This window comes from Myotis myotis, unplaced genomic scaffold (genome assembly GCF_014108235.1).
Source record: "Myotis myotis isolate mMyoMyo1 unplaced genomic scaffold, mMyoMyo1.p scaffold_m19_p_9, whole genome shotgun sequence".
In the NCBI taxonomy this organism is placed as follows: Eukaryota; Metazoa; Chordata; class Mammalia; order Chiroptera; family Vespertilionidae; genus Myotis; species Myotis myotis.
Window position 1 is genome coordinate 62,734,432 of NW_023416401.1, and position 19,960 is coordinate 62,754,391.

General features: G+C 45.4%; 1 protein-coding gene and 2 pseudogenes across 1 annotated transcript in view; 1 reads left to right on the forward strand and 2 right to left on the reverse strand.

Moving 5' to 3' along the window:
* The window catches only part of LOC118663089 (signal-regulatory protein beta-1-like), a 30,182-nt gene extending 27,713 nt beyond the window's left edge, over nucleotides 1–2,469 (reverse strand). Inside the window, exon 1 of the mRNA XM_036322437.1 lies at nucleotides 2,393–2,469. The gene's annotated coding sequence lies outside the window, so the exon portion shown is untranslated. The remainder of the gene's footprint in view (nucleotides 1–2,392) is intronic.
* On the reverse strand, nucleotides 1,066–17,061 carry LOC118663095 (annotated as a pseudogene).
* LOC118663172 lies at nucleotides 9,215–10,553 on the forward strand (annotated as a pseudogene).
* Nucleotides 17,062–19,960: the final 2,899 nt, after the last annotated feature.

Consider the following 19,960-nt stretch of genomic DNA (forward strand, 5'->3'; position numbering starts at 1 on the left):
AAGGCAAGATCTAATTCTAGATCATTAATGTTGTCCATGTTGCAAATAAGAAGACTGCCCACACTGTCAGCAGCAGTCAGTGTTTCACAGGCCTGGGGGATAGGAGTGCTGATCACAGTCAATCACTAGGCTACACAGTGGCCACAGACCCCTGGAAACAGTCATGGTAACTTTTAACGATTTCATGAATGAGGAAATGTTAAAGATAGCGCTAATTAGAGATGCATAAACAATTATGGGGAAAAGCGTGTCGAATTGTGAATTTAAAGTTAAAAAAGTAGACCTAAATAAAGGCATATCATGTCCATGAATGGGGAAACTCAATATTAAAAAATATCACTTTGCCTGAATTAATATATATATTCAATGCAATAAAATAATAATTCCAACATGGTTTTTCGTGAAACATGACAAAGTCATTTTATAATGCATTTGGGCCCTGAATCGCACACCATTTTGAACAACAAAAAGTGTTGGGAAGATTTGCCCACAAGACGTATAAACACTGATGATAAAGCTGTCCTGACCAAGACAGGCTAGTTCTGACAGAGACAGGCAAGTAGCTCAAAGCAACGGAGAGCTCATGAATAGAACCAGGTATTTATGGAAGGTGGACATATGTCAAAGGTGGCAGTGCAATCACTGAGTGCTGGGTAATTTATCCTTGTGGAGGAAAAAGTCCTCACCACCTACAACACACACACACACACACACACACACATGCACGGGCAATATACCCAGTTCAAAGGCAAACATGGAAAGAGCAAAACTGGATTAAAAGTGGGAAACAGCTTGTGGTAGAACACAAGCTTCCAGAGGAAACCAGCGCTGCTGATTGTGGACCACAGAGAGGAAAAAAGGGGGGCTCTGGTATGTTTCAAGGAAGTAAATGCTGTATAGGAATGTTTGTGGCAAAGTTGCACCAGCTAAACATGAGATAGAGCTTTACTACCATCTTGAGAAGAATCTGTAAATTGCAGCATATCTCACAATAGAAAACTGTAGAGTATGGAAAATTAATAAAATGGAATTACATATTTCAACATTATTAAACCACACAGAACCGTGTTAAGCATACAAATAAAGTTCCAGAATGTTTTATACAGAAAAATAGCATTTCAATAATATTGAAAAGGGACAAAGTAATACTAAATAGTGCTTAGGGATTTACACACATGTTGTAAAAATGTAAAAACCATGAATCAAAACACTGAATTTCAAAGTTTTTTCAAAAGAAACAGAAAACATAATAGCAATATCTTAATGTTTTGCAAAGGAACATGGTAAGTCCATGGATACCATTAATATTCTTTATAAATTTCAAAATAGTAAAATGTTTATTCAACTTAGTGATTTCAAATATCTATGTGTTAAAATAAAAGTATACTGGCAGACGCTCTGGGTAAAAGTGAAATCTGCTCCGAATATTAAGAGTTGTTTATGGTCAGGGGAGGTGAAATCTGTTCTCTTCATGTTCCCGGTTCTGGTTTGGGTGGAGGCAGGGCCAGTGTGACGCTCGATGCATCAAGGTCCAGAAATCCCTGAGTTTCCATGACTGAAGGTCATCCTGGCCTCAGCTTTATTACCAGAGAGAAGCAACATCAGGAGTGTGTGGGAAGGAGTATGTTGGTGATGGAGTTGGGTTTGACAGAGTGAAGGGCAGGGGCCTTGGATAATCTGCAGGCTTGTGCAGCTTCTTCTCCCGTCTTAAGCCCCTCAGAGAGGGCAGGAGGCAATATATTCAATGGCAGGGAAGAGCTGTAGGGAAAGTCATTCATTCATTCATTCATTCATTCATTCATTCATTCATTCATGGAAGCAAAAGGATCATTCATTCATTCCTGCATTAATTCCACAAATATTTTCTGAGCACATGCCAAGTGGCAGGCACTCTGTTTGGCCTGGGTTCATGCACAGATAAGAAAGGAAGCCCCTACTCACCACACCCCCACACCTCCTTCTGGAGTCTGAACTCTCTTCCATTCCCACATTCATCTTCACCACTAGCCTCTGAGGGGGGTTCTAGTAGCTGCCTTTGGCAATACTTTCTTATTCATTCTAAAGATGTCTCATATGAAAACTATATAACAGTTTATGGGGGACTCTTTGCAGTTTTGATCTTGAAGCTTTGACCTTCATCCCACCTTGGACCACCATCCTCAGGGTCCCACATAATTTAATTTGAAAACCTTCAAACTCCAGGCACCACACTTGTAAGGTAACAGTGTGTAAGTGTTGGAAGCTTCTGAGAAAAAAAGAGCATTCGGAACCTTCTCTTGAGTCTAAGTCAGGCTGTGGTGACCACGTGACCATGTGGGCACACTCCGGACTCCTCTTCTCAGCCCAGGAGGTTGGCCCTGACATTCCTCCCTAAAAACTGCCTCCAACTCACCTGCTACAGGTCCCGCCACCTTTGGATGTACATGACTGTGAAACTCATCACCAGCAGCACCTTGAAGCCCAGGAGAAAAGCCACAAAAATAACAGCAGATGTCCCTGGACCTAAATGGGCATTAGGAGACATCAACTGGGGCACTGTGAGTTTAAATACCTTTGTCCACTCAGGAGCAGAGGCAACCCACCTGCTTCCAGGAGCGGATGGAGGCAACTTGCATGCACCCCCAATGACCTTGTATATGGCGGGGGCTGCTGGGAACAGGATGAGGTTGGCCAGATGTGAGGATGTGCTTCATGCTGCACCAAACAGGCGAGCAGCTGCTCAGACCCCTGCACTGACACATTCACCAACTGCAAGCTCTCCAGGCTCATGGCTCCACTCCCTGAATCATGGCAGTGCTCCAGCCAGGTGGATGCACACTCTATGGCTAGAATCTCTGCACATGGCAGGCAATGGCCGCCAAGTCCAAGGATGGTGAAGACTGAGACACTGTCACTGCAGTGAGAACTGACACCACCCAGAGAAATCAGACAGTTATTGTGGAAATTCGACTGTGGTAGCCTGGAGACTCTTTGAGGATGCCTCATCTTCCCATGGACAATCACAGAGGAGGATTTTCAGTGGTTCTCAACCTTCTGGCCCTTTAAATACAGTTCCTCATGTTGTGACCCAACCATAAAATTATTTTCGTTGCTACCTCATAACTGTAATGTTGCTACTGTTATGAATCGTATTGTAAATATCTGATATGCAGGATGGTCTTAGGTGACCCCTGTGAAGAGGTCATTCGACTGTCAAAGGGGTCGAGACCCACAGGTTGAGAACCACTGACTTAGGTAATGGTTAACAGATTCCTGCATAGGTAAATGCATGATGAATGAGAGTGTGAATGCATGTTTTGATGGACAGATGGATGGATGCATGGATGGAAGAATGAATGGGAGCAAAGTCATTGTACTCTGTAATATCTTTTCCAATTTTGAATTCTGTTCACAGGCTGTGACATGAATCAAACTTGAGGACATTGTACTAAATGACATAGGTTAGTCACAAAATGACAAATAGTGTGTGATATGTATATGAGGTATCAGAGGAGTCATACTCAGAGAGTCTTCCCCTGGAGACTCTGAAAGGGTGAGGGTTATGCCCTCCATCTTACTCCGGATCCTCCATATTTAGGCAGCAGCCATCAGCCATGTGCTCAGCAAGGAGCTTCTTCCCAGAAGCCCAAGCCTCTGCTCTTTAAACTAACCAATGACAATCAAGGGATGTGCGTGCCATAGACACAACCACATCCTATGTAACAAGACCCCGACTTGCACCTGGCCAATCGGCAGGGCCCACAGTCATCTCTCCTCACCTTACTCCAACCCCCCTATTAAACCCTTCTTCCCACCGGGCTAGTTCTTGTCTCGCCACTGCATTGGTAAAGAGGCTGGGAGCCAAACCCAGGTTTGAATAAAGAATCTTTGCTTTTGCATTGGAATTTGCGCTCCCTGGTGGACCTTTGGGGGATCTTGAAATCTGGGCATAACATTTGGGGGCTCACCGGGATCCCCAAGACCCTTGAGGGACCCCCGATCCAGAGAGTCTGACTGGCCACGGTAGGTTTCTGTGTGTTGCGTATTCTGTTCTGTGTATTGTATGTTCTGTCCTGTGTGAGCTCACTTCTGAAATTCTGTAGTTCCCGAAGCGGTCTAAGTGGACGCACTGCTGAAGGACCATGGGCGGGGATAGTCGGAAGATGTTCTGCTCTTCAGGAGGGATGAGTATTCCCCTCACGAGGGATGTGTATTACCCTCGAGGATCTGAGATGAGGCGTGTCGCTCCCACTGGGTTGGCGTAAGGCCATCGTCTAGCTTTTGGTTTGGCTTCCATGGAGTTGGAAGACTGTATTTTCAGGCCCTTTTTGTTGTCTGTGTTTGTATGTTTTTTCTGTGGACTTACTGGACGGACATTATGGGACAGACTCAAACTACTCCTTTAAGCATTATGGTGTTTTAAAGTCAAGGGCTGGGCCAAACCTGCTTGCCAGCCTCAGGTGTGGTTTTCCAGGGCCGCTGTGGTGAGCCTTGAAGCCTAGGGTGCGAGCCCGGGTGGAGCCGCCGCAAGTGCAGATCTTGGTGGTAGTAACAAATAATTTAAGGTCCTTCTTGTAATTGAAAAAATTTAAAAATGCCTCTGGGATTTCTGTGCACGTGTAAAGAGAAAAGTGGCTTGAAACTAATGCGCACATTGTCCGATTTTGGATTAGATAGAGTTTTGAGCTGGAATCTCTTTACAAATGTACAAAATAAGACCCCAAGACTGATTATTTCCTGGGAAAGATGGCAAATTTTACCCAAAGGAAAAAAGATGCTGGCTAGATTTTAGCAGCAGGATTGGCATTTCCATAATAAAGAACAGTTTTTAAATGCTAATAAAGATTGTTAAAATGTTGACTTCAAGGCTGAAAAGGAAATTTAGTAAAATTGTCTCTGTTACGGGAATTTGCTGAAGAATGTGCCTTAAAATAATAATTTGGATTTGAATCTCAAGAAAAATCTAAGTAGCCCAGGTAAAAGATGGCTACGCCCTTTAATTAAGGCTGGCTTCCCAAGGCAATTTCTAATGGAGGAAGGGCTAGCCTCCCTTCCCCCAACAGAACAAGCAGGTAGGCAAAAATTTCCCGCCAGTGGCTACTTCTAAAGACAGGTTTGCGTCCCAGTTTCTCATCCTTGGGAGAAAGAATGTAACTACTTTGCATTTTAATGGTTACCTGTTTCCAGTCAATGGCAGCCCAAGGCTTTGGGAGTTTGCTAAATTGAACAAATGCTAAAATGTCTTGCATTTTGGAAGTTTATTCTTAAAAATGTTACTGATTAAGAAATGCTGAATATTTGACTTGCCAGCTAAAAGTTTAAGGTTTGGATTGAATTGGGAAAAATTGTGTGTTGTGATAGCTAAATGCCTTTGCTGAATGAATGTCTGGTGAAAGTATGTTAGTGTGGAGGGAGGGGGCCTGCCCTCTCTTCTCCTTTGTGTGGCTCCACGACTTCGGTCAGGTGGGCATCTGAGTGAGGATCTGTGAAAACAGGTCTCCCCCTCCCTTGTCTGTTGATAGATGTGTATTTGTTGTTCATAATTTGTATCTGTACCTTTTTCTTCTTCTTCCTCTTCTTAAAGGATACCTTTCAGCATTTCATATAATACTGGTTTGGTGGTGATGAACTCCTTTAGCTTTTTCTTATCTGTGAAGCACTTTCTCTGACCTTCAATTCTGAACGATAGCTTTGCTGGATAAAGTAATATTCGTTGTAGGTTCTTGGCATTCATCACTTTGAATGTTTCTTGTCACTCCCTCTGGCCTGCAAAGTTTCTATTGAGAAATCAGCTGACAGTCGGATGGGTATTCCTTTGTAAGTAACTGATTTTCTTTCTCTTGCTGCTTTTAAGAGTCTCTCTTTGTCTTTTGCTCTTGGCATTTTAATTATGATGTGTCTTGGTGTGGTCCTCTTTGGATTCCTTTTGTTTGGGGTTCTCTGTGCTTCCTGGACTTGGAAGTCTATTTCTTTCACCAGGTAGGGGAAGTTTTCTGTCATTATTTCTTCAAATAGGTTTTCAATATGTTGCTCTCTCTCTTTTTCTGGCACCCCTATAATTAGGATGTTGGTACGCTTGAAGCTGTCCCAGAGGCTCCTTACACTATCTTTGTATTTTCGGATTCTTTTTTCATTTTGCTTTTCCAGTTGGGTGTTTTTTGCTTCTTCGTATTTCAAATCTTTGACTTGATTCTTGCGATCCTCTGGTCTGCTGTTGGGAATCTGTATAATATTCTTTATTTCAGTCAGTGTATGCTTAATTTCTAGTTGGTCCTTTATCACAACATCGAGGGTCTCCCTAGATTTCTTGAGGCTCTCACTACATTTATCGGTGGTCTCACCAGTCTTTTCGAGGGTCTTACTAAATTTGTCAGTGGCTTCTAGACAGTTCTTGAAACACCATGAAAGTGTGGTTTTGAACTCTATATCCAGCAGTTTGCTTTTCTCCATTTCTGTCATTTGTGTCCTGTTTCTTTGTCTCCGCATTTTTTATGCTTCCCTGTGTTGATAAAGTGGTTTTCTGTGCTAAGTGTCCTCTAGGGCCCAGTGGCTCAGCCTCCCCAATTACTTGAGGAGGACACTCTTGGTGCTCCCCCTTGTGGTCTTTGTGCACAGTCTTGTTGTAGGTAAGCCTTGATTGTTGTAAGTAACACTGGGAGGGGTTGACCTCCAGGCCAATTGGCTGTGAGAATCAGCTGTGTCTGCAGTGGGAGAACTTCTGTCCTGGAGCTCTAGGGAGGTGCTAATCTAGCCTCTGCCTGAGGCTATCCAGCAAATGCCTCCATGCAAGGCTTGGGCAGGACGGGTCCCAGGGGATCAACAGGGCAGGCGGAGCAAGCAGTTATGGCTGCTCTCAGTCATCCCTTCAGAGGACCCGCTTCTCAGTGTCCCAGCAATCGCTGCAAGTACCTCCGAGAGAAAGATGCCCTCGAGTTCCGACCGATGCCAGACAGTCCCGCTTCTGCTGTATGAGTCTAGGTCCACAGACACTCACCAAGAACTGGAGCTCAGAGCTTGAGACTCCCTCCCGATTGAAAAAGACAACCACCCCTCAGCCGCCAGCCCATTCCATGTGCGCCTCTGTACCTTAGTATTTTACTTCTGCACCGCAGCTCCTCTGAGTCTTGGTATGCTTTTCTCTTTCCTTCTAGTTGTAGAATTTCCACTCAGCCAGCCTTCCTGTGGTTCTGGGTGATGTCTGTTCCATCTTTTAGTTGTACTTTTGAAGTGGTTGTGCGAGGCAGCAATCACCAGTGTTTACCTCTGCCGCCATCTTGGTTTTTCACAGTAAAGTGTTCTGAAAGGTTCTTTCTTATGAATGAAATCACTGAGCACCGTAACCTAGATCTAGGAGGCACTCAAGGACTGGTAGCTGCTATTAGGGTCATATGATTGAAATCAACCACCACAGCCCCTGGCATGCAGTTAAAACATAATATCTTCAGCAAAATAAATGAACTCGCCAAGCACATAGGAGCTTGGCTTATAGTAGGTGCTCAGTTATTGGCGTTGCTATTGGTAAAGTAGATAAAACTACCAAGTACGGTGGGGGTGTTCACCTGACAGCTGCCATTAAACAGTGGTGAGGGATGGGCACATCTAGGTGCCTGGTGAAGGGAAGGATTGCCAGCAATTAGATTCCAGGCAATTCCAGGCCGGGAGCAAAGAGGGGGGGGGGGAGCAGGCTGGGAGGACAGGGGCCAGGTGTGGCTTGGGCTGGGTGTGAGGGGCATCTACCTCAGATGGCCTCAGACATGTTGGCAGTCCCACGAAGAGGAGGGTCCCCCTTTAGGGTGTTGTGGGCCACCTGGCAGATGACCTGGGAGCGGACATCCCCTGGGGCCAGCAGCACCCTGGCTGTGCTGGAGATGCTGTAGGGAGGGCTGTCTACCTCTGGGTCCACGGTGGTCTGGGAGTCTGGGAGCTCATTCCCATCCTTGAACCATTTCAGGATGATGTCTCTGGGGGAGAAGCCATGGGATTGGCAGGTGAAGCTCACTGTCTGCCCAGGCGGCGACCTGCCCGTGGGGCCTGATACCACAGGGCGAGAGGGTTTGGATGTAAAAGGAACATACTGAATAATGAACATAACTGCAGAGTCAACAATGAGTCTGTGCCTCTTAGGAATTCTCACACGGTGCTTCTGAGGATGAAATAAAGAAACCAGGTCTCCCCCTCTTTGCTCTGGAAAGATTTCTCCCACTGGAGGGAGAGAACAAAGCTTCGTGGGGGCAAAGACGTTGCCTGCTTTGTTCTGCAGCTGCCTCAGCACCCAGTGCAGAGCCTGGCTCAGAGCAGGTGCCCAGTGGGTGTCACTAAGGAGGAGCCTCGGCCCCATTGAGGGGAGCACTCCCTGGAGGTGGTGAGGTCTGGCCTTGTGATGGGCAAGTCACTTAGCCCTTCAGTTCCCTCATCCCTGGCACCAAGGGGATGACAGGATTGAAAGGCCAGGGCTGGGGAGCCAGACAAGCTGGGTTCCAGACTTTTCTCACCATTGACCAGCCATGGGGCCTGAGCAAATAGCATGACATCTCCAGGCCTCAGCTTCCCTGATCCACAGACGGGGTAAAATCAGACCATGAATCAGAGCAGGACTATAAACACCCACCTCTACACCTGACTCTTAGTTGTTGCTCAAAGATGGAAGTTGTTCTTACTGACTTGTTGTCACACATGAGGGACAAAGGATCCTCCTGTACTCACCACTCACGGTGAGCTGAGTGCCTGCCCCAGACTTGAACTCCGTGTCATCACCAACTCCTCTCCGGAACTTCACACAGTAGTAGGTCCCTGTGTCTGATGCGGTTACTGATGCGGATGGAAAAGTCCATGTTGTCTCTCCTCGTGAAGTCTGTAACACTTGTTACTCGGGGGGAGTGGCTTCCTCTGAAACTGTAGATTAAGTCCCGGCCTGGCCCTGTCCCTCTGAACCACAGGATGGGCCCCACGGGGAGCAGGGAGGTCACGGTGCAGCTCAGAGTGGCCGTCTCTCCGGCTGCGACGGACACTGACTTCTGAGGCTGAATCACCTGCAGCTCCTCACCTGCCCCTCCTGGAGGGAAGCACAGAGCAGGTGTTTATTCACCATCTGGGAGCCTGTGGGCTCGGTCAGTATTTATCAACAACAGCTTTCATCGACCGAGTGCACACCCTGAGCGGGCCTTGAGCCCAGCACTTTGCATGTGTCATACATGTAACCCTCACAAACAACCTTTAATGTGAGAGCCTATAACAAATGAGGAAACTGAGGGAAACAAAGAGTGGGTTTAAGTTTTCCCCCATCAAGAGATTCTGCTTGGTGCCAGCAATGGAAGGGCTGTGCTGGGCTTTTTGCTGCAATACGTGCCTGCTCAGCTGAGGGAAGGGCTCTTGGAGGTACCGTCCATCCAACCTGAGGAGAAGTGAGCATCAGCCGGTTCCTCTCTGCCACGGACGCTAAGGCAGCCATGGCTGGTTGTCTGATGATGAGGAAGTTAGTGCAGAGAAATACAACATGCCTTGGAATAACATTCATTTGCAGGGAACTGCAAAAGGGAAACCAGTTCTTGCAAAAGACTCATTGAATATTTACCCAGTTTCATCTTTAACATCTCCTGTTAAAGGGTCTGGGTGGTACTTGCTGCTGAAGTTGAGCTACAAGTTGAAATTGAACCAGGTCATGGTTCAACTTCAGAATGCCTTCTGAGTATGAAAGAAAAGTTTACCAACAAAGAATAGGAATCAATCAAAAGCTTTAAGGATGAATGTACTCGGCTACAAATGTTCTGTGGTGTGCCAGCTCAGCCAAGCGTTCGGTGAGCCTAAGGGAGGGTGTGGCAAAGGATGTAGAAAAGACAGACAAAGAGAATAAGCTGGGTGTAGGTGGATGTCCTATGCCTGGCTGAGGCCACAGAGAGACACAGACAGCAAGCTGAGCCTTTATTTTATAGCCAGAGGTAAACAAGGTAGTGGTCACCATAGTTACAATGTTCTTGTGAGTTTCACTTGTTTTGGCAGCACTTGCTGCATTTCCCACAGCCCATTAGCTACCCAGATAAGATCTAGGGAGCATCATAAGGTCAAGCCTAATTATGCTAAGAGGGCTGTGCCCTCTAAGCTGGGACTTGTTTTTGGCTTTGCAAACAGGTCAGTCCAAGGCTTAACCCTATTGCCACTCTCTACATGTTCTATGGGCATCGGGCACTGAAAGAAAGCTTCATAGAAGCCATAGGTGCTGGACTAGGGTTTGAATCACAATGGCTTGAATGTGATATGTCTCCATTGAACCTGGAGTCTGGCCAGGTTAATAAAGAAACACATTTTTTTCTGGATGGAGAAGGAGGAAGAGAATGGGGGTTTGAGGAGAGCCAAACAGATGAGCACCATCTGTGGCAGTAGCTCCTAGGAAACCCGATGCATCTAGACATCAGATGCTTCATCTCAAGATGATCCTACGCCCCCAGAGGCAGGTCCTGTCCTTCCCTGCAGGACTTAGTATCACCTGCTGTTCCTGTGAGCCCTCATCATCCTTCATGTTGGGACTGTTTTTCTTCACAGAAAAAGTTCTGATGGGAAATGCTACAAAGTCACGATAAATAAGAAAGGGAAATGAGAACTGTTTGTAATATTCTCTATTCACTAAAAAAACAAACAAAAAACAAATGCTTGATACTTGTTATTGTTTAATATCGAGTAGTGAAACAATTTCATTGTTTCCATTATAAAAATGGAAAGGTGAGTGTAAATTGTAAAAAATTAGATACTCTACTTAGTAAAAAAGTTTGGAATGTCTTATAATCTTTTGTTTTATTAATCATGCCCAAATATCCAAGCATAGTAAGTAACATGTTTTATTTTATTTTATTTATTTATTGTCTTAAGAGAGAGAGAAAGAGAGAACAAGAGAGAGACAGACAGAGAGAGAGTAAGGGAGAGAGAGAGAATATTGTTGTTCCACTTATTTATGCATTAACTAGAGGCCCGATGCATGAAGATTCATGCAAGAATGGGCCTTCCTTCCCCAGGCTGCCGGGACTGCCTTCGCTCCAGAGGGAGCCGTCTTTCTGCCTACCCACGTTGCCCAGAGGCCCAGAGCTGTTGGGCTGGTGTGGAATGCCTGAGTTGTTGGCATGGCGAAAATTCAAGTGCCCTGCCCTGCCCCCGGCCGCTTGGGGCCTGTGTATGCAAATTAACCTGCCATCTTTGTTGGGTTAATTTGCATACTCACGCCTGATTGTCTGGTGGGTGTCACTAAGGTATGGTCAATTTGCATCTTTCTCTTTTATTAGTGTAGATTGGTTGATTCTTATATGTGCAATAACCAGAGATTGAACTCGCAACCTTGGTGTATTGGGAAGATGCTTTAACCAAACGAGCAAGCCAGCCAGGGTGTAAATAATGTGTTTTTAAAGGATCAAGTAGCATTCATAATAGAGGAAGCATTGTTATCTATAGCATGAATGTAATGGTGAACTGAAAAAATGTCATCTGTATTGTCATTATAATAATAATGATTCACATTGAATTTTTTTTTTAAAGGGTGTGTTTAAGTGCCATGTCATCTCTGGAAGTGTCACTCTTCCCCAGATATTTCTGCTTTCCACTCTCTGGACTCATGGAGTGTCGTACTTCTACACCAGTGGTTGGCAAACTGCTGCTCGCGAGTCACATGCGGCTCTTTGGCCCCTTGAGTGTGGCTCTTCCACAAAATACTGACTTCTGTGCATGGGCCATGAAGTTTCAATCGCACTGTATGTGCACACCCCCATGTGGTATTTTGTGGAAGAGCCACACTCAAGGGGCCAAAGAGCCGCATGTGGCTCGCGAGCCGCAGTTTGCCAACCACTGTTCTAGACAGGTGGGATCAGGAGACTTCCTTAGGCCACTGAGTTGTGAGCAGAGATAATGGTTGTGTTTTGTGGGATTTGCATTTGACGGCAAGAACCACTATGGATCAACTTCCATTTCCCTGGAGACCCACATGTCATGATGGGGTCAACTTCATCAGCCTGGGTACTTGAGTGGCAGTGATGTGCAGAGCTCCCAACATACCATGAACGTGTCATTTAAATTAAAAGTAAAACAACGTTTTAAGTTCCTGAGGTTTTTTTCACATAGCAAATCATGTTATACTAGAGGCCTGGTGCACAGCATTCGTCCACTACTTGGGGCGGGGGGAGATCCCTCAGCCCAGCCTGCACCCTTTAGCTGTCCGGGAGCCCTCAGGGTATGTCCGACTGGTGGACATTTTAAGTGCTGCCACAGAGGTGGGAGAGGCTCCTAACACTGCCACTGCACTTGCCAGCCTTTAGCCTGGCTTGTGGCTGAGCAGCACTCCCTCTGTGGGATTACACTGACCACCAGGGGGCAGCTCCTGCATTGAGCATCTGCCCCCTGGTGGTCAGTGTGCATCATAGCGACCAGTCCTTCAGCTGTTCCATCAATTTGCATATTACCCTTTTATTATATAGGATTAGTTTCCTAAGGCTGATTTAAGAAAATAATTTAAACAACAGAAATCTGGTATTTTATAGTTCTGGAGGTCAGAATCCAAAGTTGGTGCTACTGGACTAAATTCAAGATGTCACTGAGCTACGTTCCTTCTGGAGGCTCTGTTCTCTGCCTTTCCTCATGGTCCCCATCTGCCTACCACTCCAACCTCTTGCTTCCATTGTCACTTGCTCTTCTCTAATTTTGATTTTTTACAACCTTTTTGTAAGAACTTTTGAGATTCTATTGTGTGTACCTGATAATCTAGGACAATATTTCTATATCAAGAGTCTTAATTTAATCACTTCTCCCAAATCATTTTTACCATATAAAGTAAAATATTTGAAGGCTCTGGGTATTAAGGAATAAACTTCTTTTGTGGGGTGGGGTACATTGCTCTGTTTACCACACACATCTCTTCTGACTGTTTTAGAAACCAGTTGCTATAAATAAAAACACCTGTGCATGCAGCATTGTCACGGAGTATGGATGACAAGGCCATGACTGGAATCTACATAAGAACTATTCAAGCAGTGGACTGGGGAAGCAGTTTTCAAAATCCAACTAGAAATCAATCACAGAAGGAAAATAAAATACCCACAAATAAAAAGAAATCAAGCAGCACACCCAAAAAGCCAATGGCTCGAAGAAGAAATCACAAGAGGAATTAGAGTAGTGGTTCTCAACCTTCTGGCCCTTTAAATACAGTTCCTCATGTTGTGACTCAACCATAAAATTATTTTCGTTGCTACTTCATAACTGTAATGTTGCTACTGTTATGAATCGTAATGTAAATATCTGATCTGCAGGATGGTCTTAGGCGACCCCTGTGAAAGGGTCGTTCGACCGCCAAAGGGGTCGCGACCCACAAGTTGAGAACCGCTGGCTTAGAGAATACCTTGAGGGAAGTGAGAGTGAAAACACCACACACCAAAACATGTGATGCAGACAAAGCAATGTGAGAGGGAAATTTATAGCTGGTAAATTATAGCTGATGAGGAAGCTGAACAGCTGAGACAATAATAGGAAAAGTAGGAATGAATCTTGGAGGGAGCAGAGGAGGGACTAGAGGAGGGAAGAGAAAAGAGGGGTCAGCATGGAGAGGAGCGGGGAATGGCAGCAACTCCGCCGTCTGCGCATCCATAATTCTCATATTTGCTTCTGTGACCATGGCCTTTCCCCTGAACTCTGGACTCGTGTGTCCAACTCTCCACTCACATCTTTCTTTGGATGGGAACAAACATGTCACAGCTAACATGTCTAAACTGGACTCCTGAGTTCCCCGCAGCTCTCTGTACCTCACCCGAGGCACCGTCATTCCTCTGGATGCTCAGGTACCAAACAACAGGAGTCTTTCCCTTCCGCCCCCGTCCTAAGCACCAGAACTGTGGTGCTCCCCTTCAGCATGCACCCACTGTCTACAGCTTTCCGCTGTCTCCACTGGCTACGGTCCTGGTACAAGTCACTTCTTCCAGTTTGCATGAATGCTCTGTTGCTTTGCTTCTCTCTGTGTGCAGTTATAGCCTACACTCAACAAAATGTTATGATCCCTTAAAACTTATGTCAGGTTATGTCACTTCTTTCTTCAAAACTTGGCAGTGACAACCTTTTCACTCGGAGCAAATACTTAAGTACCTGAACACAGCAGGAGGGCTCTACTCTCGGGGCCTTTGCCCATGCTGCTCCCTGACAGGAGGCTCTTCCCCCTATAACCGCATGGCTCACTCCCAACCTTCTGTTAATCTTGGCTTAGAATTTCCCTTCTCAGTGATGCCCACCCAGATTACACTGGTTAAAACACATCCCACCATACAGATCCCCCAATTCTCCTGTTCAGCAGAACTTTAATTTTCACCCTAACACTTATCACTTTCTAATATTCTGTATTATTTACTTATTTATTGTTTACTGTCATTTCTCCACTGGGATACAAGGTGCACGAGGACAGCTACTATATCTTTTCCATTCACCACTGCACCCCACGTTCCTATAATGGCTCCTGGTGCACAGTCAGTATCCAATAAATATGTGTATCATATGTGTGAACTGCCCAGTCAGACTCCTCTCTGAAACTCTAAAGCCTATTTTAAGTGGGCAAGTCTGTGGAACTTATGTCAGAAACGGAGTTTCTCAACTAGATGGTAAAACACACACACACACACACACACACACACACACACACACACACACACACAGAGAAGCATTCTGTGTGTATGCAAGAAGCAGAAGAACCTAGAAAGAGGAAACCACAAACTCTCTCCCCTACCCATCCTTCTTCCCTACACCCATTGTCACAGGTGGCAGAAATCTCATGGAAAGGACCTGGGGTAAAGATGAAACCCATGAGCTCTAGAATCAGACTGTTTGAGTTCAAATAATAGCTCTACCATTTACCACCGGGTGGCCTTGAAACTCTCTGTGCCTCTGCTTTCTTTCCTGTAGGCCTTGGATAGAGTGCTCACATGAGAAAACAGACACTACAATGTCCAACAGTATCAGCATATGGTGGGTGTTCAAGAAATTGAAAATTTATTGCTGATTATACTTCCTGGGACCTTGATGCTTCAACTGACATTAGAGGGTATAGATATGGACACAGGCATGTGTAGATACAGATAAAGATGTAGACACAGATGCAGATGTAGATGTAGATGTAGGTGTAGGTGTAGATGTAGAAAGAGAGCTATGGATATAGATGTTGATATAGATAGAGTTACAGATATAGACAGGAGTCTCTGTGTCTTTTATCCCCTTTTTTCCTCCTCACCCCCCTCCATCATGGGAGAGGGACGCCATGTTAATAATGCACAAAATTCTACTTATTTCACCAAGAGAGGAACTTGCTTGTCTTAACAGTTTGGGGAGGGTCAGTATAAGTTTAGAGAAGTAGAAAGAAGGAAGGGTGTCTGAGAGACAGAGGGAACTAAACATCTGTTCATATGCATTTCATGAAGAGGATTTGAAGAGAACAAAAATAAAAGGCTTTTCAAAAATATCGTGTGTGTGTGTGCACTCCCTTACACCAACACACACACACACACACACACACACACACACACACACACACAGATGTATCACAAATATATATAGGAGGATAGCCTCGCAAGCTAGTACACAGGTTTTTGTGAGGATTAAATAAAATTATAATCCATAGTAAATGCTCAGCAACATACTTGGCACATAGGAACCACGCAACGTATTAACAGAAGTTCCTGAGTAAACAGCAGCATCTGAACTCGGTCTCTGAGCGGCCTGATGGGTGATGGCTGTTCTTGGGTTTACTTCTCTGTGTTTCTGATTTTTCTCAATCAGCCTCCACTGCGAAGCCCTAAACATGGTTAAAGGAGTGAGCTCTGGAGCTGCTCGGCCTGGGCTGAAATCCAGGCTGAACCACTGCCTTACTCAGGTGACACTGGGCATGTTTCTCTGCCTCAGTTTCCTCATGTGCACATCGGGGATAAGAGTAATGGTTCTCACACAGGGATGTTGTGATGACCAGAGGGTTTCATGCACACAGAGTTGTTGGTATTGCGGTTTTTTAAAAAATATATATTTTATTGATTTTTTACAGAGAGGAAATGAGAGGGATAGAGAGTTAGAAACGTCAAACAGCTGCCTCCTGCACACCCCCTACTGGGCATGTGCCCACAACCAAGGTACATGCCCCCGACCGGAATTGAACCTGGGACCCTTCAGTCCGCAGGCCGACGCTCTATCCACTGAGCCAAGCCAGCTAGGGCCGCAATTGCGGTTTTAAGCATCATCTGTCTTGATGCCTCTGGTAACCAGGTGCAAGCAATGGACCCACAGAGAAAATGCTTGGATCCCTGACTTCATATGCTCAGATACTGCCCTGTTGGCAGCACTGGGTGATGCACCCTGTTTTCCTGGAGACTCCAATTCCAGGGGAAGGAAGAAGTCCAGGGGCAGGGAGAGAATGTTCTACCCCAAGGAGTGCTCACCTGGGAGGCCCAGCAGTAGAGTCAGCAGCAGGCAAGGAGGAGGGCGGGGCCAGGAGGCAGGGTCGGGCATCCTGGAGGCCTGAGGGGCCTGCTGTGTCCGTGTGTGCCCGGAGGACCCGGATTCTCTGCTCTGTGAGAGGAGTGAGGCCCCAGCTGTGTGATATAAGAGGAAGCGCCTAGGAAGGGGTGCAAGGCTGTGACACAGTAGCCAGCCTCTATATTCTAAATAGTTCCTGATTGTGAAATAGTCAGTCAGGGAAGCAACCTCAGGGTGAGCAGTTACTCATCTAGTTCTCAGAGGGACTAGGACAGGCCTCCAGGCAGTAGTGCTCAGGGCGTCTGCTCTCCACTGGCCCCTCAGCCCGTATGAGGTCTTCATGGGATGTGGCCGGCTTATGGCCGCATCTCCTTCAGCCTCAGCAAGAGCTACTCACTGGAGGAAGGAGAGGGTTCACCAGAGCCTGGTCAGGTTGGGATGGAACCGGTCTGCTCCTGAATGACTCCGTATCTTAACCCTTTATTGAGGTAACTGGTAAAACTTAGCCCAAATGCAAGTGTGAGGTGGACCTCAGAACTGGTATGTGCTACAAAAGAAATAGTATCCTGACTTCTCTGGGGAAAGGAAGTAGGTCCTATGACCCAGCAATTACACTCCCAGGCATTTATCTCAGACACATGAAATCTTATGTCCACACAAAAATCTGTGCATGATGTCATAGCAGTTTTCTTTGCAATAACAAAAAAAATAAACTTGAAACAATGAAAATGTCCAATAATAAGTGAATGGTTAAACAAACGGTGGTGCATCCATACACGGAAGTCCTACTCAGCAATGAAAAGGAATGAATTATTTACATGTGCAACAATTTGTAAGTTTCTCAAAGGCATTATGTTGGGTGAACAGAATCAATCCCAAAATGTCACAGACTGCATGATTCCACTTATATCACATCCTGGAAATGACAGAGTGGAGAGCAGATCCACATTCAAGAGGTTTGGTACAGTGAGGGTGGGGTCACTATAAAGGGCTCTCACTGGGAGACCAATGTGGTCTGCCTCCTGGTGGTGGGCACACACACATACATGAGGGTTCAACATAGCAAAGAAGGGACTGTTTCAAGATTCAGCTGTAAATGCCAGTCTCATGGTCATTATGATGTAGATACTATTCAGTTACCCAAAATGATGATGTAATGATAGTAGGGTGATGGGGAATGGAGTGTGTGTGTGTGTGTGTGTGTGTGTGTGTGTGTGTGTGTGATGAGGTCAGGAGTAACAGAACCTGTGTCCGCATCTTCCTCAGTGGGAAGTCCATAAATAATGCCTGAGAGAGAAAAATCAAGAAGTGAAATAGAAGCACACTATATGAGGTATGGCTGCAAAAGCTAAAGTAATTAGTTAAAAGAGCTAAAAAAGGCTGCCTCTGAGAGGCAGAAAATCGTGGGAGGTTAGGGAGGCTCCAGTTTTTACATGTAGAACTTTGCAGAACCATGTGCATATGTGACTGTGATAAAGGTAGAAACCAACTCTAGATAACTAGATTAATGTTGTAAGAGGTAAACAAAGCTCAGCCACTGTGACTCAGTGGTAGAGTGTCGACCCATGAATCAGGAGGTAACAGTTTGATTCCCTGTCAGGGCACATGCCTGGATTGTGGGCTCCATCCCTGATTATGCAGGAGGCAGCTGATCAATGATTCTCTCTCATCATTGATGTTTCTATCTCTCCCTCCCTCTCCCTTCCTCTCTGAAATCAATAAAAAATATTTTTTTAAAAAAGAGTTAAACATAAAAGAATGCCCATCTATACAATAAAAGGGCAATACGCTAATTAGACCAGGCCTTCTTCCAGATGTCCTCTGTACAAAGTCCACAGTGGCGGGGGCCAAGGCAGAGGTGGTTAGGGGCGATCAGGCTGTCAGGGGAGAGCAGTTATGGGCAATCAGGCCAGCAGGAGAGAGCAGTTAGGGGCTTAGGGGGTGATCAGGTTGGCAGGGGAGGGCAGTTAGGGGCTTAGGGGGCAATCAGGCTGGTCAGGGAGCAGTTAAGGGGCAATCACGCCAGCAGGCAGAGGCAGTTAGGGGCAATCAGGCAGGCAGGCAGGTGAGCAGTTAGGAGCCAGTGGTCCCGGATTGCAAGAGGGACATCCCCTGAGGGGTCCCGGGTTGGAGAGGGTGCAGGCCGGGCTGAGGCTCCCCCTCCTGTGCACAAATTTCATGCACCGGGCCTCTAGTACTATTTTAATTAGTAAGACTTTTATAAGTGTTGGGTGTAAAAATGATGATCAAAATCAATTACCATCCTAAAGAGTAGTCTAAAACCACTAAAAACAGTAATTATGCTTTTAAAAGATTCTATAAACTAGAAAGTGTTAGAGATAGCTCTAATTAGAGATGCATAAGAACATTATTGGCGGCGGGGGGGGGGGGGGTGTGTGTGTGGGACACATGAAATTGTAAAAGTCTTTTAAAAACCTAAATAAATAGAGGTATATTATATCCATGGATGGGAAAACTCAATATTGAAGACATATCAGTTTGCCTGAATTAATATTATATAAATTCAATGCAATTATATAATGTTTCTAAGAGGACTTTTTGATGAAACTTGACAAAGTCATTCTAAAATGCATTTGGGTCAAGAATAGCCTGACAAGAAAAGATAGGAAGACTTTCCCCCAAAGAGCTCCAACATTATTATAAAGCTTCCCTAATTAAGACAGGGCTATTCTGACAGAGAGACAGGCAAGCAGCTCAAAGCAACAGAAACCTCACAAAGAAAACCACATCTTTATGGAAACATGATATATGGCAAAGGTGGCAGCACCAATCATTGAGCGCTGGGTAAATAATCTTTGTGGAAGAAAAAGAACAAACTGATGGCTGCCAAATGGGACAGGGTCAGGGGACTGAGTGAAAAGGGTGAAGGGATTAATAAGTATAAATTGGTAGTTACAAAATAGTCACGGGGATGTAAGGTATAGTTTAAGAAATAGAATCCTATATAATAAAGAGCTAATATGCAAATGGTCATCATGCCCTCGCGTTCTCGTGCCCTCGTGCCCTCGCGCCCTTGCGCCCTCATGCCCTTGCACCAGGGCTGGGGGTCCTGAGGCTGTGCTCCCCCGCCCTGTGGGGCTTGACAGGGATGGGGCTGGCCAGGTCTGGGTCTCGCATGATTTTGAGGTGCGTGTGGGTGGACAGGGACTTGACTCTGGGTCCCGCGGAACACCCCAGACTCTGACAGGAGGGAGATTTTCCTATACATTTTACTACTTTTCTCTCATCTCTGACACTTCTATTATAGAGAAAGGGAAAACTGCAATATTAAGATATTTCCTCTAATTAGTTCCCTTTTAATGTGCACAAATTTCATGCACCGGGCCACTAGTATAGTCAATGACATTGTAATAGCTATGAATGGTGCCAGGTATGTACTGAATTATTAGAGGGATCACTTTGTAAATTACATAAATGTCTAACTACTATAATGTAACACCTGAAACCAATAATGTTTAACATCAAATGTAATTGAGAAAAAGACTTAACCACT